General features: G+C 59.7%; 3 pseudogenes; all 3 read right to left on the reverse strand.

Annotated features, from left to right (window-relative positions):
* Positions 1 to 1168: 1168 nt before the first annotated feature.
* Positions 1169 to 1287, reverse strand: LOC142862181 (uncharacterized; annotated as a pseudogene).
* A 7019-nt stretch (positions 1288 to 8306) lies between these two features.
* Positions 8307 to 8425, reverse strand: LOC142862158 (uncharacterized; annotated as a pseudogene).
* Positions 8426 to 11865: 3440 nt separating this feature from the next.
* LOC142862184 (uncharacterized) lies at positions 11866 to 11987 on the reverse strand (annotated as a pseudogene).
* Positions 11988 to 16437: the final 4450 nt, after the last annotated feature.

The following is a 16437-nucleotide window of genomic DNA, read 5'->3' on the forward strand; positions in this document are numbered from 1 at the left end:
CCTGACGTGGGCCGGGGCGGGAAGGAGCCGGTCAGGCAGGGGCAGGGGCCGAGGACAGTGACGGGCCTGGCGGGGCAGGAGCGCGTCAGGCAGGGGCAGAGGAGTTGGGCTGGGTAAGGGGTAGGGTGACAGTTAGGGCACAATTCACAATCGCAAAGATGTGGAAGCGACCCGAGTGCCCATCCATCCAGGAGTGCATTAATAACATGTGGCGCGTGGACACCACGGAGTGCTGTTCGGCTGTGAGGAGCAGCGGTGAGAGGGCGCCTCTCCTCTTCTCCTGGCCAGAGCTGGGACCCGTCCCAGTAGGCCAGGTATCCCAAGCATGGACACACGAGCACCACGTGCGCGCGCTCACCGGCAAATTGGTACGAACGGATGGACACCTAAGTGGACACAGAGGAATCACTGTCATCGGGTGGGTGTCGGGCGGGCGGGCGTGGGGAGGGGGTGGGCATACACATCCATTAGGGAGGGGGGGTGCGCACCAACTGGGGGATGGGCGCACTTGAAGCTCTGCCCCGAGGGGGGAGGCGGGGAAAGAGCAATGCACCCGACCTGAACATTGGTACCCCCACAATCCGCTGGGAGAAAATGAGAAATAAATAAGGAAACAGGGGGGAGGGGGGCACGGGCAACACATGTCACCTCAATACTTGTACTCCCATCATCTGCTTGAAAAGAGAGAGAGAAGAAAATGCAATAATAGAGATAAGAGACACTTTCTAAGAAAATGAATCCGAAAAGAAAAGTAAAAGGAGGCCTGTCCAGCAGGTCTGGGTGTGAGTCCGGAGCCCCCAGCCTCCAGTGCCACCACCAGAGATTCCTACGTGTAGCCCATAGAACCCCAAAAGCAACGGGACGAGTTCTGGTGACATGCTCGCTCAAAATGACATCCTGGAATCCTTCCGGAGCTCCCTCCCCTCTCAGACTCCAGCGTGTCGGTTCCCACAGACCAGACCTTTGGTCTGAGACCTGACAGTCCAGATGCCACGCATGCTGCCGCGTGGCGGCGGTGTCGCGGCTTGGGACAAGAAGGAGGCCCCACGGTGCGGGCTGGGGCGGCAGGCACCGCGGCGGGCGCTGAGGGTGGGGGTGATCCGCCGGACCGCCGTCCCGCCGCGCTCCCAGCAAGGGGACAGAGCAACAGGCAAAAAAAAAAAAAAAAAGCCTACGGCACCCGGGATGCCCAGGCGGTCTCCCATCCAAGTACTAGCCAGGCCCGAGGCTGCTTAGCTTCGGAGATCAGACGAGACGGGGCGCGTTCGGGGTGGTGTGACCGTAGACGGCGGAGGGCGCCCCTGCCCCGCTCAAGAAGCCAGCCTCACCGCGCTTCCCCGCGATAGCGCTGACCCGACTGAGGTGAGGGACGGGGCGGGGCGGGGTGGGGTGGAGGGCTGTCCACACACACACACACACACACACACACACACACACACACACACACACACGATGCGCCTGCACGGCTGGACCTGCCAAGGTGGAAACCTTCCAGCCCCCCTCCTCTCCTCACCTCGCCTCCTTCACCTACCCGCCCCCACCCCCAGCGCGCCGCTGCTGACTGCGCACGCGCGCGCGGCGCGCTCACCCTTTGACCCCAGCCAGGGGCCGCCCTCCCGCACAACCCCTTTCAGCTGCGCCCCCCGCCCTGTGGGTGGGCGGGCTGCCGCCTATTCCCCAGGGCCAGGGCTGGGGCACAGCGCATGGGGGAGGGGAGCGAGTGTAGGGGCGTGTCTCGGGATGTGTCCCATGGCTGCGGTGGGGCGGCGTGGTTTGGGGGGCGCTGAAGGAATCAGTCCCCTCCATCTCCCACCTCTGGAAAACCCCCAAGCCCTTGGAGAACTGCCGGCACCGCTACCGTGGTTGCCGGGACCCTGCTCTGTGTCCTCCTGTGGCCCAGTCCAAGGGGCCTGGGCCTGGCCCGGGGCTGGATTGGACCCCAACCACCCTCGGGTGTGGACTCGCTAAAAGCCGGCGATTAGATATTGGATTCGAGCTTCCTTGAGGTCATTTCACTAATGAATGCACCGAAAAGAGTTTCCTAATCCATCTGTGAGGGTGGCAACTGAAAGAGAATTTTAAAGCTGACAGAATAGGCGAGGAAAGGCACAGGAGATTTCCAAACCCAGTAAGGAAGCCTTTCCCGAAATGGAAGAAAGAAACGAGCAAACAGAGACACCGGTAGCCCGCCCGGATCAGAGTCTGCTCCTTACAGAAAGTACCCTGACCAGGTTCACCCGTGGGTGGGTGGCGAGCCAGTGGCATTCAGAAGAGCGAGGCCCGCAGTCTGTGCAGAAGACACCTGCACTCGGGTGTGTGTGGCGGCACCATTCCCAAGCAGCTCCAAATGGTAATCCAAAGAGAAGCCAGGGAGTTCCCAACGCCCCAGGTGTCCTCAGCCCACGACTGGCTGCAGTGGGAATGCGAAGCCCGGCTCCTTGTCTCAGAGCGGGACAACCAGGGGGTGTGATGTACACCCCGGGGTTCCCAGGAGGATCAGGCTGAGGCTGGGACTTGGCCTGAAAATGTCCCCTCGCATGGGCACCCCCTTCCGCTTCCGGCTCCTCTACTCCTGGTGCCCCTCCATCCAGGGGCCAGACTTTAAGAAGTCACCCGCAGGAGAATCCTGGTCCCAAAGGAGCCTTCGGGGGGACCCGTGCTGAGAGAGGTTGTGGGCATGGCCCGCTGGGGCTCTGCCCGACCCAGGGCTGGGAGATGCAACCTCCCAGCTCCGGGTCCCTGCAGGAAGCCTTGGCAAGAACAGGGCCAGTCCTCCAAAGGCCCAGGTGTGGGGAGCCCAGGCCAGGCAGCCTGTGGAAGAAGCCACATGCCGTGCCACCCCGGGAACACGACTGCAGGTCGCGGCCCCTCCCACCTCCTCCCCGACATGGCGCAGGGCTCAGAGACACCTCGGACGCTGCTACCAAAATCCACAGGGCATCGGTTGCTCCTCCGAAGCCCCCGAGCAGACCGCGTTGTCCAGCCAGCCCCTGGGCCTCCCTGGGGTGCCCAGCACAAAAGTGCAGACAACCACCGGACTCCCAATATCAGTTGGAGGATGTTTCTGCCACTCTAAGGACCCGCAGGCCAGCTGGGCCTTCAGGCAGGACAGAGAGCCCCGGAATCCGACGTGGAGAGCTGCGTGGACGTCCCCATCAGGAGGCGGTCCCCACCTCCGCGGCTCTCCCCTTGCGGGGAGCGGCAGCCCCAGGGCCTCAGGGAAGACACCAGGCTGGGCCCCCGCGGCACAGCGGGGCACGACCCCGGCAGGCAGGCGACTTAGCGATGCCTGTGCCAGACTGCTGCGGCCGCCCTGCTGCCGGGTTCCTGGAGGGCTTCCTGGAATCAGCGTCCACACCAAGCCCCTGGAAGGCCCAGGCGACGGAGGAGCCGTCAGGCAGGGGCCGAGGACGGTGACAGGCCGGGCGGGAAGGAGCCGGTCAGGCAGGGGCCCAGGACAGCGACGGGCCTGGCCGGGGAGGAGCGAGTCAGGCAGTGGCCCAGGTGGTGGGCCGGGCGGGGAGGAGCCTGTCAGGCAGGGGCAGAGGACGGTGACGGTGACGGTGACCTGACGTGGGCCGGGGCGGGAAGGAGCCGGTCAGGCAGGGGCAGGGGCCGAGGACAGTGACGGGCCTGGCGGGGCAGGAGCGCGTCAGGCAGGGGCAGAGGAGTTGGGCTGGGTAAGGGGTAGGGTGACAGTTAGGGCACAATTCACAATCGCAAAGATGTGGAAGCGACCCGAGTGCCCATCCATCCAGGAGTGCATTAATAACATGTGGCGCGTGGACACCACGGAGTGCTGTTCGGCTGTGAGGAGCAGCGGTGAGAGGGCGCCTCTCCTCTTCTCCTGGCCAGAGCTGGGACCCGTCCCAGTAGGCCAGGTATCCCAAGCATGGACACACGAGCACCACGTGCGCGCGCTCACCGGCAAATTGGTACGAACGGATGGACACCTAAGTGGACACAGAGGAATCACTGTCATCGGGTGGGTGTCGGGCGGGCGGGCGTGGGGAGGGGGTGGGCATACACATCCATTAGGGAGGGGGGGTGCGCACCAACTGGGGGATGGGCGCACTTGAAGCTCTGCCCCGAGGGGGGAGGCGGGGAAAGAGCAATGCACCCGACCTGAACATTGGTACCCCCACAATCCGCTGGGAGAAAATGAGAAATAAATAAGGAAACAGGGGGGAGGGGGGCACGGGCAACACATGTCACCTCAATACTTGTACTCCCATCATCTGCTTGAAAAGAGAGAGAGAAGAAAATGCAATAATAGAGATAAGAGACACTTTCTAAGAAAATGAATCCGAAAAGAAAAGTAAAAGGAGGCCTGTCCAGCAGGTCTGGGTGTGAGTCCGGAGCCCCCAGCCTCCAGTGCCACCACCAGAGATTCCTACGTGTAGCCCATAGAACCCCAAAAGCAACGGGACGAGTTCTGGTGACATGCTCGCTCAAAATGACATCCTGGAATCCTTCCGGAGCTCCCTCCCCTCTCAGACTCCAGCGTGTCGGTTCCCACAGACCAGACCTTTGGTCTGAGACCTGACAGTCCAGATGCCACGCATGCTGCCGCGTGGCGGCGGTGTCGCGGCTTGGGACAAGAAGGAGGCCCCACGGTGCGGGCTGGGGCGGCAGGCACCGCGGCAGGCGCTGAGGGTGGGGGTGATCCGCCGGACCGCCGTCCCGCCGCGCTCCCAGCAAGGGGACAGAGCAACAGGCAAAAAAAAAAAAAAAAAGCCTAGGCACCCGGGATGCCCAGGCGGTCTCCCATCCAAGTACTAGCCAGGCCCGAGGCTGCTTAGCTTCGGAGATCAGACGAGACGGGGCGCGTTCGGGGTGGTGTGACCGTAGACGGCGGAGGGCGCCCCTGCCCCGCTCAAGAAGCCAGCCTCACCGCGCTTCCCCGCGATAGCGCTGACCCGACTGAGGTGAGGGACGGGGCGGGGCGGGGTGGGGTGGAGGGCTGTCCACACACACACACACACACACACACACACACACACACACACACACACACACGATGCGCCTGCACGGCTGGACCTGCCAAGGTGGAAACCTTCCAGCCCCCCTCCTCTCCTCACCTCGCCTCCTTCACCTACCCGCCCCCACCCCCAGCGCGCCGCTGCTGACTGCGCACGCGCGCGCGGCGCGCTCACCCTTTGACCCCAGCCAGGGGCCGCCCTCCCGCACAACCCCTTTCAGCTGCGCCCCCCGCCCTGTGGGTGGGCGGGCTGCCGCCTATTCCCCAGGGCCAGGGCTGGGGCACAGCGCATGGGGGAGGGGAGCGAGTGTAGGGGCGTGTCTCGGGATGTGTCCCATGGCTGCGGTGGGGCGGCGTGGTTTGGGGGGCGCTGAAGGAATCAGTCCCCTCCATCTCCCACCTCTGGAAAACCCCCAAGCCCTTGGAGAACTGCCGGCACCGCTACCGTGGTTGCCGGGACCCTGCTCTGTGTCCTCCTGTGGCCCAGTCCAAGGGGCCTGGGCCTGGCCCGGGGCTGGATTGGACCCCAACCACCCTCGGGTGTGGACTCGCTAAAAGCCGGCGATTAGATATTGGATTCGAGCTTCCTTGAGGTCATTTCACTAATGAATGCACCGAAAAGAGTTTCCTAATCCATCTGTGAGGGTGGCAACTGAAAGAGAATTTTAAAGCTGACAGAATAGGCGAGGAAAGGCACAGGAGATTTCCAAACCCAGTAAGGAAGCCTTTCCCGAAATGGAAGAAAGAAACGAGCAAACAGAGACACCGGTAGCCCGCCCGGATCAGAGTCTGCTCCTTACAGAAAGTACCCTGACCAGGTTCACCCGTGGGTGGGTGGCGAGCCAGTGGCATTCAGAAGAGCGAGGCCCGCAGTCTGTGCAGAAGACACCTGCACTCGGGTGTGTGTGGCGGCACCATTCCCAAGCAGCTCCAAATGGTAATCCAAAGAGAAGCCAGGGAGTTCCCAACGCCCCAGGTGTCCTCAGCCCACGACTGGCTGCAGTGGGAATGCGAAGCCCGGCTCCTTGTCTCAGAGCGGGACAACCAGGGGGTGTGATGTACACCCCGGGGTTCCCAGGAGGATCAGGCTGAGGCTGGGACTTGGCCTGAAAATGTCCCCTCGCATGGGCACCCCCTTCCGCTTCCGGCTCCTCTACTCCTGGTGCCCCTCCATCCAGGGGCCAGACTTTAAGAAGTCACCCGCAGGAGAATCCTGGTCCCAAAGGAGCCTTCGGGGGGACCCGTGCTGAGAGAGGTTGTGGGCATGGCCCGCTGGGGCTCTGCCCGACCCAGGGCTGGGAGATGCAACCTCCCAGCTCCGGGTCCCTGCAGGAAGCCTTGGCAAGAACAGGGCCAGTCCTCCAAAGGCCCAGGTGTGGGGAGCCCAGGCCAGGCAGCCTGTGGAAGAAGCCACATGCCGTGCCACCCCGGGAACACGACTGCAGGTCGCGGCCCCTCCCACCTCCTCCCCGACATGGCGCAGGGCTCAGAGACACCTCGGACGCTGCTACCAAAATCCACAGGGCATCGGTTGCTCCTCCGAAGCCCCCGAGCAGACCGCGTTGTCCAGCCAGCCCCTGGGCCTCCCTGGGGTGCCCAGCACAAAAGTGCAGACAACCACCGGACTCCCAATATCAGTTGGAGGATGTTTCTGCCACTCTAAGGACCCGCAGGCCAGCTGGGCCTTCAGGCAGGACAGAGAGCCCCGGAATCCGACGTGGAGAGCTGCGTGGACGTCCCCATCAGGAGGCGGTCCCCACCTCCGCGGCTCTCCCCTTGCGGGGAGCGGCAGCCCCAGGGCCTCAGGGAAGACACCAGGCTGGGCCCCCGCGGCACAGCGGGGCACGACCCCGGCAGGCAGGCGACTTAGCGATGCCTGTGCCAGACTGCTGCGGCCGCCCTGCTGCCGGGTTCCTGGAGGGCTTCCTGGAATCAGCGTCCACACCAAGCCCCTGGAAGGCCCAGGCGACGGAGGAGCCGTCAGGCAGGGGCCGAGGACGGTGACAGGCCGGGCGGGAAGGAGCCGGTCAGGCAGGGGCCCAGGACAGCGACGGGCCTGGCCGGGGAGGAGCGAGTCAGGCAGTGGCCCAGGTGGTGGGCCGGGCGGGGAGGAGCCTGTCAGGCAGGGGCAGAGGACGGTGACGGTGACGGTGACCTGACGTGGGCCGGGGCGGGAAGGAGCCGGTCAGGCAGGGGCAGGGGCCGAGGACAGTGACGGGCCTGGCGGGGCAGGAGCGCGTCAGGCAGGGGCAGAGGAGTTGGGCTGGGTAAGGGGTAGGGTGACAGTTAGGGCACAATTCACAATCGCAAAGATGTGGAAGCGACCCGAGTGCCCATCCATCCAGGAGTGCATTAATAACATGTGGCGCGTGGACACCACGGAGTGCTGTTCGGCTGTGAGGAGCAGCGGTGAGAGGGCGCCTCTCCTCTTCTCCTGGCCAGAGCTGGGACCCGTCCCAGTAGGCCAGGTATCCCAAGCATGGACACACGAGCACCACGTGCGCGCGCTCACCGGCAAATTGGTACGAACGGATGGACACCTAAGTGGACACAGAGGAATCACTGTCATCGGGTGGGTGTCGGGCGGGCGGGCGTGGGGAGGGGGTGGGCATACACATCCATTAGGGAGGGGGGGTGCGCACCAACTGGGGGATGGGCGCACTTGAAGCTCTGCCCCGAGGGGGGAGGCGGGGAAAGAGCAATGCACCCGACCTGAACATTGGTACCCCCACAATCCGCTGGGAGAAAATGAGAAATAAATAAGGAAACAGGGGGGAGGGGGGCACGGGCAACACATGTCACCTCAATACTTGTACTCCCATCATCTGCTTGAAAAGAGAGAGAGAAGAAAATGCAATAATAGAGATAAGAGACACTTTCTAAGAAAATGAATCCGAAAAGAAAAGTAAAAGGAGGCCTGTCCAGCAGGTCTGGGTGTGAGTCCGGAGCCCCCAGCCTCCAGTGCCACCACCAGAGATTCCTACGTGTAGCCCATAGAACCCCAAAAGCAACGGGACGAGTTCTGGTGACATGCTCGCTCAAAATGACATCCTGGAATCCTTCCGGAGCTCCCTCCCCTCTCAGACTCCAGCGTGTCGGTTCCCACAGACCAGACCTTTGGTCTGAGACCTGACAGTCCAGATGCCACGCATGCTGCCGCGTGGCGGCGGTGTCGCGGCTTGGGACAAGAAGGAGGCCCCACGGTGCGGGCTGGGGCGGCAGGCACCGCGGCGGGCGCTGAGGGTGGGGGTGATCCGCCGGACCGCCGTCCCGCCGCGCTCCCAGCAAGGGGACAGAGCAACAGGGAAAAAAAAAAAAAAAAAAAAGCCTACGGCACCCGGGATGCCCAGGCGGTCTCCCATCCAAGTACTAGCCAGGCCCGACGCTGCTTAGCTTCGGAGATCAGACGAGACGGGGCGCGTTCGGGGTGGTGTGACCGTAGACGGCGGAGGGCGCCCCTGCCCCGCTCAAGAAGCCAGCCTCACCGCGCTTCCCCGCGATAGCGCTGACCCGACTGAGGTGAGGGACGGGGCGGGGCGGGGTGGGGTGGAGGGCTGTCCACACACACACACACACACACACACACACACACACACACACACACACGATGCGCCTGCACGGCTGGACCTGCCAAGGTGGAAACCTTCCAGCCCCCCTCCTCTCCTCACCTCGCCTCCTTCACCTACCCGCCCCCACCCCCAGCGCGCCGCTGCTGACTGCGCACGCGCGCGCGGCGCGCTCACCCTTTGACCCCAGCCAGGGGCCGCCCTCCCGCACAACCCCTTTCAGCTGCGCCCCCCGCCCTGTGGGTGGGCGGGCTGCCGCCTATTCCCCAGGGCCAGGGCTGGGGCACAGCGCATGGGGGAGGGGAGCGAGTGTAGGGGCGTGTCTCGGGATGTGTCCCATGGCTGCGGTGGGGCGGCGTGGTTTGGGGGGCGCTGAAGGAATCAGTCCCCTCCATCTCCCACCTCTGGAAAACCCCCAAGCCCTTGGAGAACTGCTGGCACCGCTACCGTGGGGGCCGGGACCCTGCTCTGTGTCCTCCTGTGGCCCAGTCCAAGGGGCCTGGGCCTGGCCCGGGGCTGGATTGGACCCCAACCACCCTCGGGTGTGGACTCGCTAAAAGTCGGCGATTAGATATTGGATTCGAGCTTCCTTGAGGTCATTTCACTAATGAATGCACCGAAAAGAGTTTCCTAATCCATCTGTGAGGGTGGCAACTGAAAGAGAATTTTAAAGCTGACAGAATAGGCGAGGAAAGGCACAGGAGATTTCCAAACCCAGTAAGGAAGCCTTTCCCGAAATGGAAGAAAGAAACGAGCAAACAGAGACACCGGTAGCCCGCCCGGATCAGAGTCTGCTCCTTACAGAAAGTACCCTGACCAGGTTCACCCGTGGGTGGGTGGCGAGCCAGTGGCATTCAGAAGAGCGAGGCCCGCAGTCTGTGCAGAAGACACCTGCACTCGGGTGTGTGTGGCGGCACCATTCCCAAGCAGCTCCAAATGGTAATCCAAAGAGAAGCCAGGGAGTTCCCAACGCCCCAGGTGTCCTCAGCCCACGACTGGCTGCTGTGGGAATGCGAAGCCCGGCTCCTTGTCTCAGAGCGGGACAACCAGGGGGTGTGATGTACACCCCGGGGTTCCCAGGAGGATCCGGCTGAAGCTGGGACTTGGCCTGAAAATGTCCCCTCGCATGGGCACCCCCTTCCGCTTCCGGCTCCTCTACTCCTGGTGCCCCTCCATCCAGGGGCCAGACTTTAAGAAGTCACCCGCAGGAGAATCCTGGTCCCAAAGGAGCCTTCGGGGGGACCCGTGCTGAGAGAGGTTGTGGGCATGGCCCGCTGGGGCTCTGCCCGACCCAGGGCTGGGAGATGCAACCTCCCAGCTCCGGGTCCCTGGAGGAAGCCTTGGCAAGAACAGGGCCAGTCCTCCAAAGGCCCAGGTGCGGGGAGCCCAGGCCAGGCAGCCTGTGGAAGAAGCCACTTGCCGTGCCATCCCGGGAACACGACTGCAGGTCGCGGCCCCTCCCACCTTCTCCCCGACATGGCGCAGGGCTCAGAGACACCTCGGACGCTGCTACCAAAATCCAAAGGGCATCGGTTGCTCCTCCGAAGCCCCCGAGCAGACCGCGTTGTCCAGCCAGCCCCTGGGCCTCCCTGGGGTGCCCAGCACAAAAGTGCAGACAACCACCGGACTCGCAATATCAGTTTGAGGATGTTTCTGCCACTCTAAGGACGCGCAGGCCAGCTGGGCCTTCAGGCAGGACAGAGAGCCCCGGAATCCGACGTGGAGAGCTGCGTGGACGTCCCCATCAGGAGGCGGTCCCCACCTCCGTGGCTCTCCCCTTGCACGGAGCGGCAGCCCCAGGGCCTCAGGGAAGACACCAGACTGGGCCCCCGCGGCACAGCGGGGGCACGTCCCCGGCAGGCGACTTAGCCATGCCTGTGCCAGACTGCTGCGGCCGCCCTGCTGCCGGGTTCCTGGAGGGCTTCCTGGAATCAGTGTCCACACCAAGCCCCTGGAAGGCCCAGGCGACGGAGGGGCCGGTCAGGCAGGGGCCGAGGACGGTGACGGGCGGGGAGGAGCGTGTCAGGCAGGGGCCGAGGACGGTGACAGGCCGGGCGGGAAGGAGCCGGTCAGGCAGGGGCCCAGGACAGCGACGGGCCTGGCCGGGGAGGAGCGAGTGAGGCAGTGGCCTGGGTGGTGGGCCGGGCGGGGAGGAGCCTGTCAGGCAGGGGCAGAGGACGGTGACGGTGAAGGTGACGGGCCGGGGCGGGAAGGAGCCGGTCAGGCAGGGGCAGAGGAGTCGGGCTGGGTAAGGGGTAGGGTGACAGTTAGGGCACAATTCACATTCGCAAAGATGTGGAAGCGACCCGAGTGCCCATCCATCCAGGAGTGCATTAATAACATGTGGCGCGTGGACACCACGGAGTGCTACTCGGCTGTGAGGAGCAGCGGTGAGAGGGCACCTCTCGTGCTCTCCTGCCCAGAGCTGGAACCCGTCCCAGTAGGCCAGGTATCCCAAGCATGGACACAGGAGCACCACGTGCGCGCGCTCACCGGCAAATTGGTAGGAACGGATGGACACCTAAGTGGACACAGAGGAATCACTGTCATCGGGTGGGTGTCGGGCGGGCGTGGGGAGGGGGTGGGCATACACATCCATTAGCGAGGGGGTGGGTGTGCACCGACTGGGGGATGGGCGCACTTGAAGCTCTGCCCCGAGGGGGGAGGCGGGGAAAGAGCAATGCACCCGACCTGTACATTGGTACCCCCACAATCCGTTGGGAGAAAATGAGAAATAAATAAGGAAACAGGGGGGAGGGGGGCACGGGCAACACATGTCACCTCAATACTTGTACTCCCATCATCTGCTTGAAAAGAGAGAGAAAAGAAAATGCAATAATAGAGATAAGAGACACTTTGTAAGAAAATGAATCCGAAAAGAAAAGTAAAAGGAGGCCTGTGGAGCAGGTCTCGGTGTGACTCCGGATCCCCCAACCTCCAGTGCCACCACCAGAGATTCCTACGTGTAGCCCACAGAACCCCAAAAGCAACGGGACGAGTTCTGGTGACATACTCGCTCAAAATGACATCCTGGAATCCTTCCGGAGCTCCCTCCCCTCTCAGACTCTCGAGTTTTCCTCCAGCGTGTCGGTTCCCACAGACCAGACCTTTGGTCTGAGACCTGACAGTCCAGATGCCACGCATGCTGCCGCGTGGCGGCGGTGTCGCGGCTTGGGACAAGAAGGAGGCCCCACGGTGCGGGCTGGGGCGGCAGGCACCGCGGCGGGCGCTGAGGGTGGGGGTGGTCTGCCAGACCGCCGCCCGGCCGCGCTCCCAGCAAGGGGACAGAGCAACAGGCAAAAAAAAAAAAAAAAAAAAAGCCTACGGCACCCCCCGGGATGCCCAGGCGGTCTCCCATCCAAGTACTAGCCAGGCCCGACGCTGCTTAGCTTCGGAGATCAGACGAGACGGGGCGCGTTCGGGGTGGTGTGACCGTAGACGGCGGAGGGCGCCCCTGCCCCGCTCAAGAAGCCAGCCTCACCGCGCTTCCCCGCGATAGCGCTGACCCGACTGAGGTGAGGGACGGGGCGGGGCGGGGCAGGGTGGGGTGGGGTGGGGGGCTGTCCACACACACACACACACACACACACACACACACACACACACACACACACGATGCGCCTGCACGGCTGCACCTGCCAAGGTGGAAACCTTCCAGCCCCCCTCCTCTCCTCACCTCGCCTCCTTCACCTACCCGCCCCCACCCCCAGCGCGCCGCTGCTGACTGCGCACGCGCGCGCGGCGCGCTCACCCTTTGACCCCAGCCAGGGGCCGCCCTCCGGCACAACCCCTTTCAGTTCGGCCCCCGCCCTGTGTGTGGGCTGCCGCCTATCCTCCTCAGACCAGGGCTGGGGCACAGTGCATAGGGGAAGGGAGTGAGTGTAGAGGCGTCGCTCGGGATGTGTCCCATGGGTGGGGTGGGGCGGGGTGGTCTGGGGGGCGCTGAATACATCAGTCCCCTCCATCTCCTACCTCTGCCAAACCCCCAATCCCTTGGAGAACTGTCGGCACCGCTACCGTGGGGGCCGGGGCCCTGCTCTGTGTCCTCCTGTGGCCCAGTCCAAGGTTCCTCGGCCTGGCCAGGGCTGGATTAGACCCCAACCACCCTGGGGTGTGGACTTGCTAAAAATGGGCGATAGAGATTTGGTTCCAGCTTCATTGAGGGTCATTTCACTAACGTAGGCACCGAAAAGACGTTCCTAATCCTTCTGTGAGGGTCGCAACTCAAAGAATTTTAAAGCTGACAGAAGAGGCGAGGAAAGGCATAGGAGATTTCCACACCCAGTAAGGAAGCCTTTCCCAAAATGGAAGAAAGAAACAAGCAAACAGAAACAGCGGTATCCCGCCCGGATCAGAGTGTGCTCCTTAGAGAAAGTACCCTGACCATGTTCACCCGTTTGTCACGAGCTGCATTCAGAAGAGCCAGGCCCGCAGCCTACGCAAAAGACACCTGCGCTCGGGTGTCTGTGGCGGCACAATTCACAATTGCAAAGATGTGGAAGAGACCCGAATGCCTACCGATCCACGAGTGGATTAATAAAATGTGGTGCGTGGACACCACGGAGTGCTATTTGGCTATGAGGAGCAGCGGTGAGAGGGCACCACTCGTGTTCTCCTGGCTGGAGCTGGAACCTGTTCCAGTAGGCCAAGTATCCCAAGAATGGACTCAGGAGCACCACGTGCATTCTCACTGGCAAATTGGTAGGAACCCATGGAGACCTAAGTGGACGTAGAGGAATCACCTTTATCGGGTGGAGGTCGGTCGGGTGGAGGTCGGTCCGGTGGGGGGAGGGGATGGGCATACACACCCTTTAGCAATGGGGTGGGTGTGCACCAACTGGGGGATGGGCGCACTTGAAGCTCTGACCAGAGGGGGGAGGCGGGGAGAGGGCAATGTACCCGACCTTAACATTGGTACCCCCACCATATGCTGCTAAAGCATGAGAGATAAATGAATAAGACAACAGGGGGAGGGGGGCACGGGCCCCCCTCCCCCTGTTGGAATACATGGAACGTTAATACTTGTACTCCCATAATCTGCTTGAAAAGAGAGAGAAAAGAAAATGCAATAATGGAGGTAAGATGCAGTTTTTTTTTGGAGACAGAGTCTTGCTTTGTTGCCCTGGCTAGAGTGAGTGCCATGGCGTCAGCCTAGCTCACAGCAACCTCAATCTCCTGGACTCAAGCAATCCTGATGCCTCAGCCTCCCAAGTAGCTGGGACTACAGGCATGCGCCACCATGCCTGGCTAATATTTTTTTGTATATATATATATATATATATATTAGTTGGCCAATTAATTTCTTTCTATTTATAGTAGAGATGGGGTCTCGCTCTTGCTCAGGCTGGTTTCGAACTCCTGACCTCGAGCAAGCCACCCACCTCGGCCTCCCAGTGTGCTAGGATTACAGGCGTGAGCCACCACGCCCGGCCAAGAGGCATTTTTTTTTTAAAAAAATGACTCCAAAATGAAAAGTAAAAGGAGGCCTGTCGAGCACGTCTGTGTGTGACTGTGCATCCCCCAACATCTGGTGCCACCACCAAAGATTCCTACGTGTAGCCCATAGAACGCCAAAATCAATGGGACAAGTTCTGGTCACATACTCCCTCAAAATGACATCCTGGCCTTCTTCTGCACCTCCCTCCCCTCTCTGAATCTCAAGGTTTCCTCCAGCGTGTCGGTTCCCACAGACCAGACCCTTGGTCTGAGACCCGACAGTGCAGATGCTACGCCTGCTGCCGCGTGGTGGTGGTACTGCAGCTTGGGGCAAGAGGAGGCCCCACGGAACGGGCTGGGGTGCCAGGCACGGTGGTGGTTGCTGAGGGTTTGGGTCACCCCCCTGGACCCCCGCCACGCTCTCCGAATGGTGACAGAACAAATGACATCGACAGTGACAATAACATTAACAGTGACAATGACATCGACAGTGACAATGACAATGACAGTGACAATGACATCGTCAGTGACAATAACATAGACAGTGACAATCACAATGACAGTGACAATGACAACAGTGTAAATGACATCGACAGTGACAATGAGAACAGTGACAATGACATCGACAGTGACAATGACAAAAGTGACAATGACATCAGCAGTGACAATGACAAACACATTCACAATGACATCGACAGTGACAATGACAATGACAATGACATCATCAGTGAAAATGACAATGACATCAACAGTGATAATGATATCGACAGTGACAATGACAGTGTCAGTGACATTGACAGTTACAATGACATCGACAGTGACAATGACAATGACAGTGACAATGACATCGGCAGTGACAATAACATCAACAATGAAAATCACAAGGACAGTGACAATGACAGTGACAATGACAACAACAGTGACAATGACAGTGGCAATGACATCGACAGTGACAATGACAATGACATCGACAGTAGCATCAATAGTGACAAGGACAACAGTGACAATGACATCAGCAATGACAATGACATTGACAGTGACAATAACAATGACATCGTCAATGACAATGACTACAACAGTGACAATGACAATGACAATAGTGACAATGACATCAACAGTGACAATGACAATGACATCGACAGTTACAATGACATCGACTGTGACAATGACAATGACATCGACAGTTACAATGACATCGACAGTGACAATGACATCGGCAGTGACAATGACAACAGTGACAGTGACATCTGCAGTGACAATGACATCGACTGTGACAAAGACATCGACAGTGACAACATCGACAGTGACAATGACAATGACATGGACAGTGACATCAACAGTGACAATGACATCTACAGTGACAATGACATTGACAATGACATCCACAGTGACAATGACAGTGACAATCAAATTCACTGTGACAGTGACATCGACAATGACATCGAAAATGACATCGACAGTGACAATGACATCCACAGCGACAATGACATCGAAAATGACATTGACGGTGACAATGACATCGACAGTGACATCGACAGTGACAATGACAGCAGTGACATCGACAGTGACAATGAAAACAGTGACAATTACATCGACAGTGACAATAACAGTGACAATGACATCGACAGTGACAATGACATCAACAGTGACAATGACAATGACATCGACAGTTACAATGACATCGACAGTGACAATGATATCAACAGTGACAATGACAATGACATGGACAGTGACAATGACATCTACAGTGACAGTGACAGTGACAATGACATCAACAGTGAAAATGACAATGACATCAACAATGACATCGACAGTGACAATGACAGTGACAATGACATCAACAGCGACAATCACAATGACAGTTACAATGTCATCAACAGTGACAATGACATGGACAGTGACAATGACAACAGTGACAATGACAGTGACAATGACATCAACAGTGACAATGACATCGGCAGTGACAATGACATCGGCAGTGACAATGACATCGACAGTGACAATGACAACAGTGACAATGACATTGGCAGTGACAATGACAATGACATCAACAGTGAAAATGACAATGACATCGAAAGTTACAATGACAGTGACAATGACATTGACAATGACATCGACAGTGACAATGACTTCAACAGTGATGATGACAATGACATCGACAGTTACAATTACATCGACAGTTACAATGACATCAACAGTGACAATGACAACAGTGACAATGACAATGACATGGACAGTGACAATGACATGGACAGTGAGAATGACATCTACAGTGACACTGACAGTGACAATGACATCAACAGTGACAATGACACTGACATCAACAGTGACAATGACATCGACAGTGACAATATCAATAGTGACAATGGCAATGACATGGACAGTGACATTGATATCAACAGTGACAATGACATCTACAGTGACAGTGACAGGGACAATGACATCAACAGTGAA

The sequence above is a fragment of the Microcebus murinus genome, chromosome 18 (assembly GCF_040939455.1).
Source record: "Microcebus murinus isolate Inina chromosome 18, M.murinus_Inina_mat1.0, whole genome shotgun sequence".
Taxonomy (NCBI): domain Eukaryota; kingdom Metazoa; phylum Chordata; class Mammalia; order Primates; family Cheirogaleidae; genus Microcebus; species Microcebus murinus.